Genomic DNA, 13150 nt, shown 5'->3' with positions numbered 1-13150 from the left:
TGCATGCCTTCATCACACGGCCGCCGCGTGCGTCACCACTCGGTTGTGCATGTCATCGCCCCTCAGCCGCCTCGCGCGTCACCATCAGTTGGACATGTATTTACCTCTACACCCCTAGCACGGGAACGACTAAGTTACTCATATGATCAAACCTCATATCACAGTCTGTAGCAAGCTTACCTCTTTCGAGCATCACTCAGGGGCTACGCACAGCCATTGGCCATGCCGCCCTCAGGGGTTACACCCATTGATCACATCAGGAATATCTTTCTGACCATACATGCTTGTTCCGTCGAAAATCTATAAGGGTAGTACTGTCCACTCGGACGATCGCCCATATCATTTCATGAAGTCGTCTTCAGGACTGCAAAAGGGTGAAAATGACGCTCCTCTACGGATACACTTGGCCCTTATCCTAGGCTCCAAGGCGTCAGTTTCACAAACATGGACTCAGAGATGGCATGTGTTGCTGTTCCCCCAGGATAACGAGTGGCATATCTCCGGAGAGTCAGCCCACACACTAGCCTCGCCACTCGGGTTTCATGGCACGTCCATGTCAGGCCACTAGTCTATCTCCTCCGGGGGACATACGAGTGCCGCCCAGTTTTTCCTCATGGTCAATACCGCGATCAGTCGGGAAGCACGTCCACTCGGAAAAATACCCCTTTCATGCAAAAGGGTGAAAACGAAGCTCCTCTACGGACACAATCTACTCCTACAAATACCCGGCAAAATATAACGGTTAATATAAGAAGTACTACTGGAACAATTACTCCCTGGAGTGTCCATCTTTTTTCTATAGTCGGCAGTTTCAAAGATGAATTCATTCACCGTACCGAGAGCATGAAGATTCAACTGCTTTACCGAGTTCCAGGCTGAATTTATTCCATGCCGAGTGCACGAAGATCGGTCCGACTGACTCAGCTCCAGGCTGAGCTTACTTACCATGTCAAGCGCCTGAAGATGCATCCGATTGACTCAATTTCAGACTAAAAGATATTTACCGTGTCGACTGCTTGGAGGTTTACCAGGAGACTTAAACCCTTTGTCCGACACATCTTGTCCGACAGAGGCTCGGGGACTACACCCAGTGGGTGCACTCAGCGTGCCCCCACTAGAAGAGAACTCAGAAAGAAACATTTTGCTCGATGCGAGACCAGCTCCAGATCACTCAAGTGCTACTCGACTTCCGAGTCAAGGAAGGGCAAGCTAGACCAGTACCAGATCCTCAAGTACTACTCGTCCTCTAAGTTGGAGAGGAACAAGTTCTATCAGTGCCAGCTAAGAAGATATTTAGTTCTCTCAGACCCTCGCCGACTGCCCGCAGTCGACGGCGGTCTCGGGGACTACACCCAGTGGGTGCACTCAGCGTACCCCCACTGGAGTAATCTCCACTCGGTACGGCCTGACCGGTTCGAGTGGCGAACAACAAAAAAACAAGTTCTAAGGCTCCCGTTGGCTACCAAAAAAATTTCTATAAGGTGAATTTAATGCTCCTCCGTGGACCTGTTTTGAGCCTTCTTCTAGGACTCAAAGCGTGAAACTCATAAGTTCGGATCTAGAACTGACTCGTATTGACGTTCTTCCGGGATAAGAATGGCATCTCTCCGAGAGAACAGTCCATGCGTCAATCTTGTTGCCTGGATTTAATGACACATCCATACTCTGATCACAAGTTAACCTCTTCCGAGAGATGACCGAATGTCACCAAGTTGCTCCTCGCGGGCACTTACCTCAGATCAGTCAGGAAGCACAGTACCAGAATCCATTGAGATTCTGTTCAAACCTTGGTTGTCTGAAAGCACGATGATAGATTGTGTCTTTCACAAACTCGTTCTGCAAAATCGCAATCGATTCGGGGGCTAATGTTGGGGATACACATAATAGGTAGGCCCACGAAGGGTCGAAATATCATAAAGCATGGGGTCCACACAGCATGTGGGTCCAGATAAATTTCATACAGACATACTATCCACTCGAATGACCAACAAGTCACTCGGACAACAACAACCACTCGACCAACTCATTCCACTCAGAGCACCTGATCTCACTCGGATATGCGAAGACCAGCAGTCGACAAGGCACTCGAATCATCATCTTAGTAGTAGGCTGAGTTATGGCTTTAACGCCCCCACTTTGTAACATAGGAGGTGAGGGGGTGGCGCACTCTATATAAGCCACCCCCACCACTAGACTAGGGGGCTTTTTGCGGCCACCTCTCTCTCTCTCTCACCATTTAGCTTGAGGCATGGAGATCCGTTCTCCCCTCTCTCTCTCTCTCTCTCAAATACACCATGTAATCTCCGGATATACACTAAGATAAAACAAAGCCTGTCCGGAGCACGAGACGTAGGGCTGTTATCTCCACCATAAGAGGCCCGAACTCGCCAAAACCACCGTGTCACCCATTTGCATCTCGATAGATCATGCTTCATTACCCTATACCTTATTATTGTCAGAATCGTTCCCACGACAGGCGCCCCCCTCCCTAGTCCAATTCGGACTTGCCATGAGGGGGCGCGCGGCCACCCCTTGAGGCCCTTCTCTCCTTTCCCGTATGGCCCATTAAGGCCCACTACTTCCCCCGGCGAGTTCCTGTAACTCTCCGATACTCTGAAAAATACCCGAATCACTCTGAACCTTTCCGATGTCCGAATATAGCCTTCCAATATATTGATATTTACGTCTCGACCATTTCGAGACTCCTCGTCATGTCTGTGATCTCATCCGAGACTCTGAACAACCTTCGATACATCAAATCACATAACTCATAATACAAATCGTCATCGAACGTTAAGCGTGCGGACCCTACGGGTTCAAGAACTATGTAGACATGACCGAGACACATCTTCGGTCAATAACCAATAGTGGAACCTGGATGCTCATATTGGCTCCTACATATTATACGAATATCTTTTTCGGTCAAATCGCATAACAACATACGTTGTTCCCTTTGTCATTGGTATGTTACTTGCCCGAGATTCGATCGTCGGTATCACCATACCTAGTTCAATCTTGTTACCGGCAAGTCTCTTTACTCGTTCCGTAATGCATCATCCCACAACTAAATCATTAGTTACATTGCATGCAAGGCTTATAGTGATGTGCATTACCGAGAGGGCCCAGAGATACCTCTTCACCAATCGAAGTGACAAATCCTAATCTCGATTTATGCCAACTCAACAAACACCATTGAAGACACATGTAGAGCATCTTTATAATCACCCAGTTACGTTGTGACATTTGATAGCACACTAGGTGTTCCTCCGGTATTCAGGAGTTGCATAATCTCATAGTCATAGGAACATGTATAAGTCATGAAGAAAGCAATAGCAATAAACTAAACGGTCATAGTGCTAAGCTAACGGATAGGTCTTGTCCATCACATCATTCTCTAATGATGTGATACCGTTAATCAAATGACAACACATATGGCTAGGAAACTTAACCATCTTTGATTAACGAGCTAGTCTAGTAGAGGCATACTGTGGACACTCTGTTTGTCTATGTATTCACACATGTACTAAGTTTCCGGTTACTACAATTCTAGCATGAATAATAAACATTTATCATGATATAAGGAAATATAAATAACAACTTTATTATTGCCTCTAGGGCATATTTCCTTCAATCTCCCACTTGCACTAGAGTCAATAATCTAGTTCACATAGCCATGTGATTTAACACCAATAGTTCACATCTTTATGTGATTAATACCCATAGTTCACATCGCCATGTGACCAACATTCAAAGGGTTTACTAGAGTCAATAATCTAGTTCACATCGCTTATGTGATTAACACCCAAGAGCAATAAAGTGTGATCATGTTTTCTTGTGAGAGAAGTTTTAGTCTACGGGTCTGCCACATTCAGATCCATAAGTATTTTGCAAATTTCTATGTCTACAATGCTCTGCACGGAGCTACTCTATCTAATTGCTCCCACTTTCAATATGTATTCAGATTGAGACGCAGAGTCATCTGGATCGGTGTAAAAGCTCGCATTGACGTAACTCCTTACGATAAACTCTTTGTCACCTCCATAACCGAGAAATATTTCCTTAGTTTTCTAAGGATAATTTTGACCGTTGTCCAGTGATCTACTCCTGGATCACTATTCTATCCCCTTGCCAAACTCATGGCAAGGTACATAATATGTCTAGTACACAGCATAGCATACTTTATAGAACCTATGGCTGAGGCATAGGGAATGACTTTCATTCTCTTTCTATTTTCTGTCGTGGTCGGGATTTGAGTCTTACTCAACTTTACACCTTGCAATACAAGCAAGAACTCCTTCTTTGACTGTTCCATTTTGAACTACTTCAAAATCTTGTCAAGGTATATACTCATTGAAAAAACATATCAAGCGTCTTGATCTATAGATCTTGATGCTCAATATGTAAGCAGCTTCACCGAGGTCTTTCTTTGAAAAATTCCTTTCAAACAATCCTTTATGCTTTCCAGAAAATTCTACATTATTTCTGATCAACAATATGTCATTCACATATACTTATCAGAAAGGATGTAGTGCTCCCACTCACTTTCTTGTAAATACAGGCTTTACCGCAAGTCTGTATAAAACTATATGCTTTGATCAACTCATCAAAGTGTATATTCCAACTCCGAGATGCTTGCACCAGTCCATAGATGGATCACTAGAGTTTGCACATTTTGTTAGCATCATTAGGACTGACAAAACCTTCTGGTTGCATCATATACAACTCTTCTTTAATAAATCCATTAAGGGATGTAATTTTGATATCCATTTGCCAAATTTCATAAATGCGGCAATTTCTAACATGATTCGGACCGACTTATGCATGGATACGAGTGAGAAAAACTCATCGTAGTCAACACTTTGAACTTGTCGAAAACCTTTTGCGGCAATTCAAACTTTGTAGATAGTAACACTACCATCAGCATCCGTCTTCCTCTTGAAGATCCATTTATTCTCAATGGATTGCCGATCATCGAGCAAGTGCACCAAAGTCCATACTTTGTTTTCATACATGGATCCCTTCTTAGATTTCATGGCCTCAAGCCATTTTGCGGAATCTGGGCTCATCATTGCTTCCTCATAGTTCGTAGGTTCGTCATGGTCTAGTAACATGACTTCTAGAACCGGATTACCATACCACTCTGGTGCAGACCGTACTCTGGTTGACCTACAAGGTTCAGTAGTAACTTGATCTGAAGTTTCATGATCATCATCATTAGCTTCCTCACTAATTGGTGTAGGAATCATTGGAACTGATTTCTGTGATGAACTACTTTCCAATTCGGGAGTAGGTACAATTACCTCATCAAGTTCTACTTTCCTCCCACTCACTTCTTTCGAGAGAAACTCCTTCTATAGAAAGGATCCACTCTTAGAAACAAAGATTTTGCCTTCGGATCTGTGATAGAAGGTGTACCCAACAGTCTCCTTTGGATATCCTATGAAGATGCATTTCTCCGATTTGGGTTCGAGCTTATCAGGTTGAAACTTTTTCACATAAGCATCATAGCCCTAAACTTTAAGAAACGATAGATTAGGTTTCTTGCCAAACCACAGTTCATATGGTGTCGTCTCAACGGATTTAGATGGTGCCCTATTTAACGCGAATGCAGCTATCTCTAATGCATAGCCCCAAAATAATAGTGATAAATTGGTAAGAAACATCATAGATCGCACCATATCTAATAAAGTACGGTTATGACGTTTGGACACACCATTACGTTGTGGTGTTCCAGGTGGCGTGAGTTGCAAAACTATTCCGCATCGTTTCAAATGAAGACCAAACTCATAACTCAAATATTCGTCTCGGTGATCAGATCGTAGAAACTTTATTTTCTTGTTACGATGATTTTCCACTTCACTCTGAAATTCTTTGAACTTTTCAAGTGTTCCAGACTTATGTTTCATCAAGTAGATATACCCATATCTGCTCAAATCATCTGTGTAGGTCAGAAAATAACGATACCCGCCGCGAGCCTCAACACTTAACGGATCGCATACATCAGTATGTATTATTTTTAATAAGTCAGTTGCTCGCTCCATTGTTCTGGAGAACGGAGTCTTAGTCATCTTGCCCATGAGGCATGGTTCGCAAGCATCAAGTGATTCATAATCAAGTGATTCCAAAAGTCCATCAGCATGGGGTTTCTTCATGTGATTTACACCAATATGACCTAAACGGCAGTGCCACATATAAGTTGCACTATCATTATTAACTCTGCATGTTTTGGCTTCAATATTATGAATATGTGTATCACTACGATCAAGATTCAATAAACCATTTATATTGAGTGTATGACCATAGAAGGTTTTATTCATGTAAATAGAACAACAATTATTCTTTGACTTAAATGAATAACCGTATTGCAATAAACATGAACCAATCATATGTATGCTCAACGCAAACACCAAATAACATTTATTTTAGGTTCAACACTAATCCCGAAGGTAAAGGGAGTGTGCAATGGTGATCTTATCAACCTTGGAATCACTTCCAACTCACATCATCACCTCGCCCTTAACTAGTCTCTGTTTATTTTGCAACTCCTGTTTCGAGTTACTACTCTTAGCAACTGAACCAGTATCAAATACTGAGGGGTTGCTATAAATAGTAGTAAAGTACACATCAATAACATGTATATCAAATATACCTTTGTTCACTTTGCCATCCTTCTTATCCGCCAAGTATCTAGGACAGTTCCACTTCAACTGGCCATTTCCTTTGCAGTAGAAGCACTCAGTTTCAGGCTTGGGTCTATCTTTGGGCTTCTTCATGGGAGTGGAAACTTGCTTGACATTCTTCTTGAAGTTCCCTTTCTTTCCCTTGCCCTTTTACTTGAAACTAGTGGTTTTGTCAACCATAAACATTTGATGCTTTTCTTGATTTCTACCTTCGTCGATTTCAGCATCACAAAGAGCTCGGGAATCGTTTTCATCATCCCTTGCATATTATAGTTCATCACGAAGTTCCAGTAACTTGTTGATAGTGACTAGAGAACTATGTCAATCACTATTTTATCTGGATGATTAACTCCCACTTGATTCAAGCGATTGTAGTACTCAGACAATCTGAGCACATGCTCACAGGTTGAGCTATTCTCCTCCATCTTGTATGCAAAGTACTTGAGAGGTCCCATTCCTCTCGACTCGGGCATGAGTCTGAAATACCAATTTAAGCTCTTGGAACATCTTATATGCTCCGTGGCATTCAAAACATTTTTGAAGTCCCGGTTCTAAGCCGTAAAGCATGGCGCAATAAACTATCAAGTAGTTATCATACCGAGCTTGCCAAACGTTCATAACGTCTACATTTGCTCCTGCAATAGGTATGTCACCTAGCGGTGCATCAAGGACATAATTCTTCTGTGCAGCAATGAGGACAATCCTCAGATCACGGACCTAGTCTGCATCATTGCTACTATCATCTTTCAACATAGTTTTTCTCTAGGAAGATATCAAAAATAAACGGGGAGCTGCTTCGCAAGCTATTGATCAACAACATAGTTATGCAAATACTATCAGGAGTAAATTCATGATAAATTAAAGTTCAATTAATCATATTACTTCATAACTCCCACTTAGATAGACATCCCTCTAATCATCTAAGTGATCACGTGATCCAAATCAACTAAACCATGTCCGATCATCACGTGAGATGCAGTACTTTTCAATGGTGAACATCACTATGTTGATCATATCTACTATGTAATTCATGCTCGACCTTTCGGTCTCAGTGTTCCGAGGCCATATCTGCATATGCTAGGCTCGTCAAGTTTAACCCGAGTATTCTGCGTGTGCAAAACTGGCTTGCACATGTTCTATGTGAACGTAGAGCTTATCACACCCGATCATCACGTGGTGTCTCGGCACGACGAACTGTCGCAACGGTGCATACTCAGGGAGAACACTTATATCTTGAAATTTAGTGAGTGACCATCTTATAATGCTACCGCCGAACTAAGCAAAATAAGATGCATAAAGGATAAATATCACGTGCAATCAATATAAGTGATATGATATGGCCATCATCATCTTGTGCCTTTGATCTCCATCTCCAAAGCACCGTCATGATCACCATCATCACCATCTTGACACCTTGATCACCATCGAAGCATCGTTGTCGTCTTGCCAACTATTGCTTCTACGACTATCGCTACTGCTTAGTGATAAAGTAAATAAATTACATGGCGATTGCATTTCATACAATAAAGTGACAACCATATGGCTATGATACAATAAAGTGCCCACAATGTAGTATTTCAAAAAAATTCCTATGATCACGCAAGATCTATCTAGGAGAAGCATAGCAACGAGTGGGCAGAGTGTGTCCACGTACCCTCGTAGACCGAAAGCGGAATTAATTTTATTCGAAATTAATTTTCCAATTATTTCAAATAAATAAAATAATGAGAGAAGATAATATGACTTCTTAAAAAAAGCTAGGAAATATTGGAAATTTAATTTTGAATGAAAATAATTTATTTGATTTTTATTTGCAATTTTATCTGGTTGCATCTTATTAATTAGGGGAAAAAGTTGCATTTAAAAAATTGCATTTAGTCCAGAAAAATGTTCACGTTGTCCCAAATATTAGGAGGGGATGATGAAAATTGTTTCTGAAATTTTAGGAATTTTATTTTATTTATTCGGATTTTTTTCTCTTCGCGGTGCTATAAAAAAACTTCTTCGGACCGACTGGGCCGAAGCCCAACCGGCCCAACAGCGCCGCCACCTTCCCCAAGCCGCCGTCGGAGTCTGCCTCCCGCACGCCGCGCCGCCGCCGCCGTGTCCGAGCGGGACACCGCTCGGCGCCACCTTCCCCAAGCCGTGCCCCCCCGGGCCTTTAAAAGCCGAGGCCACTACTAGGGAAATGTTTATACACAGGAGCTCACCAGTAGCGCTTTTTACAACAAAGCATTGCTGCTAAATATCGGTAGCGCTTGTGCCCGATGAGCACTGCTACTATGCATATAGCAGTAGCGCTTTGTCTACAAAACACACTGCTACTGTAATTTCCATAACCGTTGCAGGCCGTGTAGGCATACTAGTAGCGCTCATAAGCAAAAAGCACTACTGCTATTGTACGTATCAATAGTGCTGTCGTATAACCAGCGCTACTGCTAAATAGCAGTAGCGGTGTGTTCTTAAGAGCGCTACTACTACGCTTACCTTATCCACACCCGTGCATCCCTCTCACTCTCCCCTCACACACTCTCACTCGCCCACCGTACTACTCCGCTGCCCACCATCGCCCGTCGTCGCCCCCAAGGTATGTGCCTCCCTCCCTCCCTCCTCCTTTCACTGCCCTCCTCTCTTCCTCCTCCCATGGCCGTCCTCTCGCACCGACGGCCGTCTCTCCTCCCTCCTCTCCCTCTTCTGACCGTCGCCCTGTTGCCTGCTCCCTCCTCTCTCTCCTCCCTTCATCCCCAGCTGCCCGAAGCCCTCACTCCTCCCTCTTCCTCCTCCTCCCACTGCCCTCCTCTCTTAAAAATTTAGGTATAATTTTTTAGTAAAAGAATTTATTAGTATAAATTGTTAGGTAGAGAAATATATTATGCTATGTGAGATTATTTTAGTAAATGTACGTTTTTTGAATAGAATTGAAAAAAATAAGTAAATGTAGGTCTTTTGAATAGAATAGGAATTTAGTACATTTTTCTATGGTTCAAGAAGTAGACAGTAGGTAAAAAATGAGGATAATGATGTTCTTGGGGTTTAGGAAACAAATTGCAGACAATTGAAAATTTAATTTGGAATCAAATTGGATATTTACTTGATAGTTTCTGGAGTTTCACTACGTCCTAAGATAACGATAATAATGTTTTTGTTTATATTTTGTTTTTGCATAAATCGAGGAGCCCCTGCATCATCCCCGCCGTCGTCCCATCACCGCCCCCCTCCGACCTCGATCGAGGTGAGAGCAGCCACCCCATGTTGTTAATTTAATTTAGGTATTTGGGGTGTTTAGTCTTAGAATAATGTAGTATGAACCCTAGTTATGATCGAATCATGTTCAAAATATAGGTTTTTAATTAGCTGTAGTTAATAGAATTTAGGTGTTTTAGGTGTCACATTTGTTGTTATTTTTTAGTTAAAGAAAGTATTCCCGCATCGACGTCGACGATGCCTATCCTGCATCCTCGTCCTCGACTCGGTAGAGGAGGCCTGGGCTTGGTGAGGAGCCATGTCCGGGACTGGGCTCCGCCGGGCTGGTACTGGGAGGTGCTACCTTCCGGGGGCGTAGCTTGGTGAGGAGCCAGCCCGTCATTGACCCGAACCTTCTTTGGTGGCGGTCGAGTGGGCCAGTGATGGTGTGGAGGCTTGAGGACCCCGCGGAGGTGGTACGTCACCGTGTCAGCGAGGAGGAGGAGCACGTCTGTCGCTACATGGTTGCGTTGGAGGGTAGGTTCTCCAATACCTGGGAGGTTCTTCAGGGATCTCACTAGAGCTATGATCTTGTGTTGGTTCCTTCTCTTTGGGTGTCCACCACCTGCACCGATACCTGTTGTTCTCTATGGTTTTAGCTGTATTAGTGATGTTATATGTATGATACTATTCGAGATCTATTAGTGATCATATTCGACGATGTACGAAGGAAAAGAGATGGTTTAGTTTTGCTTATTGAATGAACGATAATTTGAATACTAATTTATTTTACGATTTGGTTTTGCTTATTGAATGCTCAAATTGGAAAACTACTCCATCAAGTTTGAATGCTCATATGATGTAGATATAAATATGTATATCTTGTGTTGCTCAAATAGGATATGTGCTTGCCCAAGTGGCCGGCCATGTTTACAGGTTACACCTCCTATAGTGCCCTATGTTTTGCCGGAGTGTTGATTAATTTCTGTTCCGGCAATTTTGAGGCGCTCGATATGTCCTTTTTTAGCAAAGGTCATGCCGGATTTTTCCGTGAATTCTGGCATGACTTGTGCTAGAATATGTAGGAAATATCGAGTGGCCTGGATTTTCTTGAAAAATAATTAAACGACATTTCGGGTTGACTTTAAGTCTGTCGAGGCTCCATCGCCGAAGGTCGTAAAATCAGTGAGGGAGTGTATCCACCATATATGAGAGAGGACGAAGAAGCCCGTCTGTTGTCGTGGGGGTCATTTTTCCTTCTTCTCCTTGTGCTAGACCTTTGTTATGCACTAGGGGAAGGAGGAATAATGACCATCACCGACAGTCGAAAAATCTATGAGGGAGTGTATCCACCATATATGAGAGAGGACGAAGAATCCCGACTGTTGTCGTGGGGGTCGTTTCTCCTTCTTCTCCTTATGCTAGACCTTTGTTATGCACTAGGGGAAGGAGGAGTAACGACCATCACCGACGGTCGCAAATGTTAGAGAGGAATCAGTGAGGGAGGGTCTCCACCATATAGACTCGGCAGACCGATAGTCAACCCGTGATGAATAATAATGATCTAATTTAATTTTTATAGTACATATACTGAATTGTACAAGTTTAATCTTTGAATTATGAACATAGGAAATGTCGTCATCGGACGACGAAACTCTCCCGGGGGAGTGCAGCTGGTGCAACGATGACCGAGGTCTGTGCGACATGCCTCACCTTCAAGAAGATCAGCGCTTCAGCATTAAGCTCCAGGAGACCTTCGATGTTGAAATGGTACGCAACGATGAAAAGTGTTTTTTCGTAATTAAGCATGACTTCAACTATTTCAACGTGTAATTTTCATCTTTTACAATTTGACTAGCTTATCCCATGCCATGCAAGACGCTATGTCTTGGAGAGGATGGGTTTTGAAGACCATGAAAATTTCGAAACAAAGAAAATTCACCTAAGGACCCATCATGATGTGGATTTTGAAGTAAATCTGTATAATTCTGAGACCGTAACCCATTTTGGTTGCAAAAATTGGGAAGCACTTTTCAAGATGTATGGTTTTTATGAGGGTATGCTTGTCACCATGGATCTTGGTGATCCTGACACCGATCAAGACAATATGGACATTTGGGCCCTTGTTGATACGCTTCCAATTCTACTGCTATGTGAGTTTCACAAACATAGTTATTAACTAATTTATATTGTTCATTTCAAAATAGTTGACAGCTTATTTTCATTGTCCAAACAATGTGCAGAACATGGTAGACAGAACCTACTACACCGATGGCTCTAAGTTAACTTATGAGGAGAAAAATCATATGGTCGCATTTTGTACTGATCTTGAGAATTACAATATCTATTATAAAACTCCTCCACGTTATGGTCAATACGTGCCACTAGTGCACGTGTTGAACTACTGTAACATCCATGGAGATGCCATGGTAAGATTTTTTAGTATTACGACATTCGTGCATCTTTTGCATAAATTCTTTTAAAACTTAACTACATTGCTAACTACGAAGTTATTACTATGTTTTTCAATAGAAAATCCTGAATGATTGTGTGCCTCATCTGATGTATCAGAATGGTCGCCTTGATGTTTTGAACATACGACCAGGTCATCCTACGAATCTCACCTATCCATATTGGATTTCTAAAAGAAGTGGATACATGAAAATCAAAGCATGGAAAAAATGTATGGATAATCGTAAGGAGGTACTTGGAAGCAACATTGTGCGGAAGGCAAGAATTAAAGACATGATAATCTCCATTCTCCATAATGGAGAGTCAGGGCCTATCTTGTTTTATGCTATTTTACCTAAGAGAAGGTAGTAGGTCCTAATTAATAATACTCATGATCATGTTCTAAGAAGAACTAAGTAGGATTGGTTAGATGACTATGATGATGACGTGGTATCGAGTAGAAGTTGTATGTTTGATGATGATGACTATGACTTGTTATTATGATACCAATGATGAGTTATTTATTATTATGATCGATGATGTGTGATGCTAAGTTGTTATATGAGCATGATTACTTATTATATATAACAGTGGGTGAAATGACCTGGATTAGATTGAAGTGAAGCCAACATGTGGTGCACATCAAAAGTACTACTAATCCAAACTAGATGAAGTTTGGATTAGAGTAGTACTTTCGACATGCACCACATGTTGCCTCCACTTGAATCTACTCCACGTTCATTTCATCCACTGTTATATATAATAAGTAATCATGGTCATAAAATCATATGATGAAAGTACTGGATATAAAACCACACAATGAAAATAAGCTGTAT

This window comes from Triticum aestivum, chromosome 6A (genome assembly GCF_018294505.1).
Source record: "Triticum aestivum cultivar Chinese Spring chromosome 6A, IWGSC CS RefSeq v2.1, whole genome shotgun sequence".
In the NCBI taxonomy this organism is placed as follows: Eukaryota; Viridiplantae; Streptophyta; class Magnoliopsida; order Poales; family Poaceae; genus Triticum; species Triticum aestivum.
Note: the sequence above shows the minus strand (reverse complement) of the source record.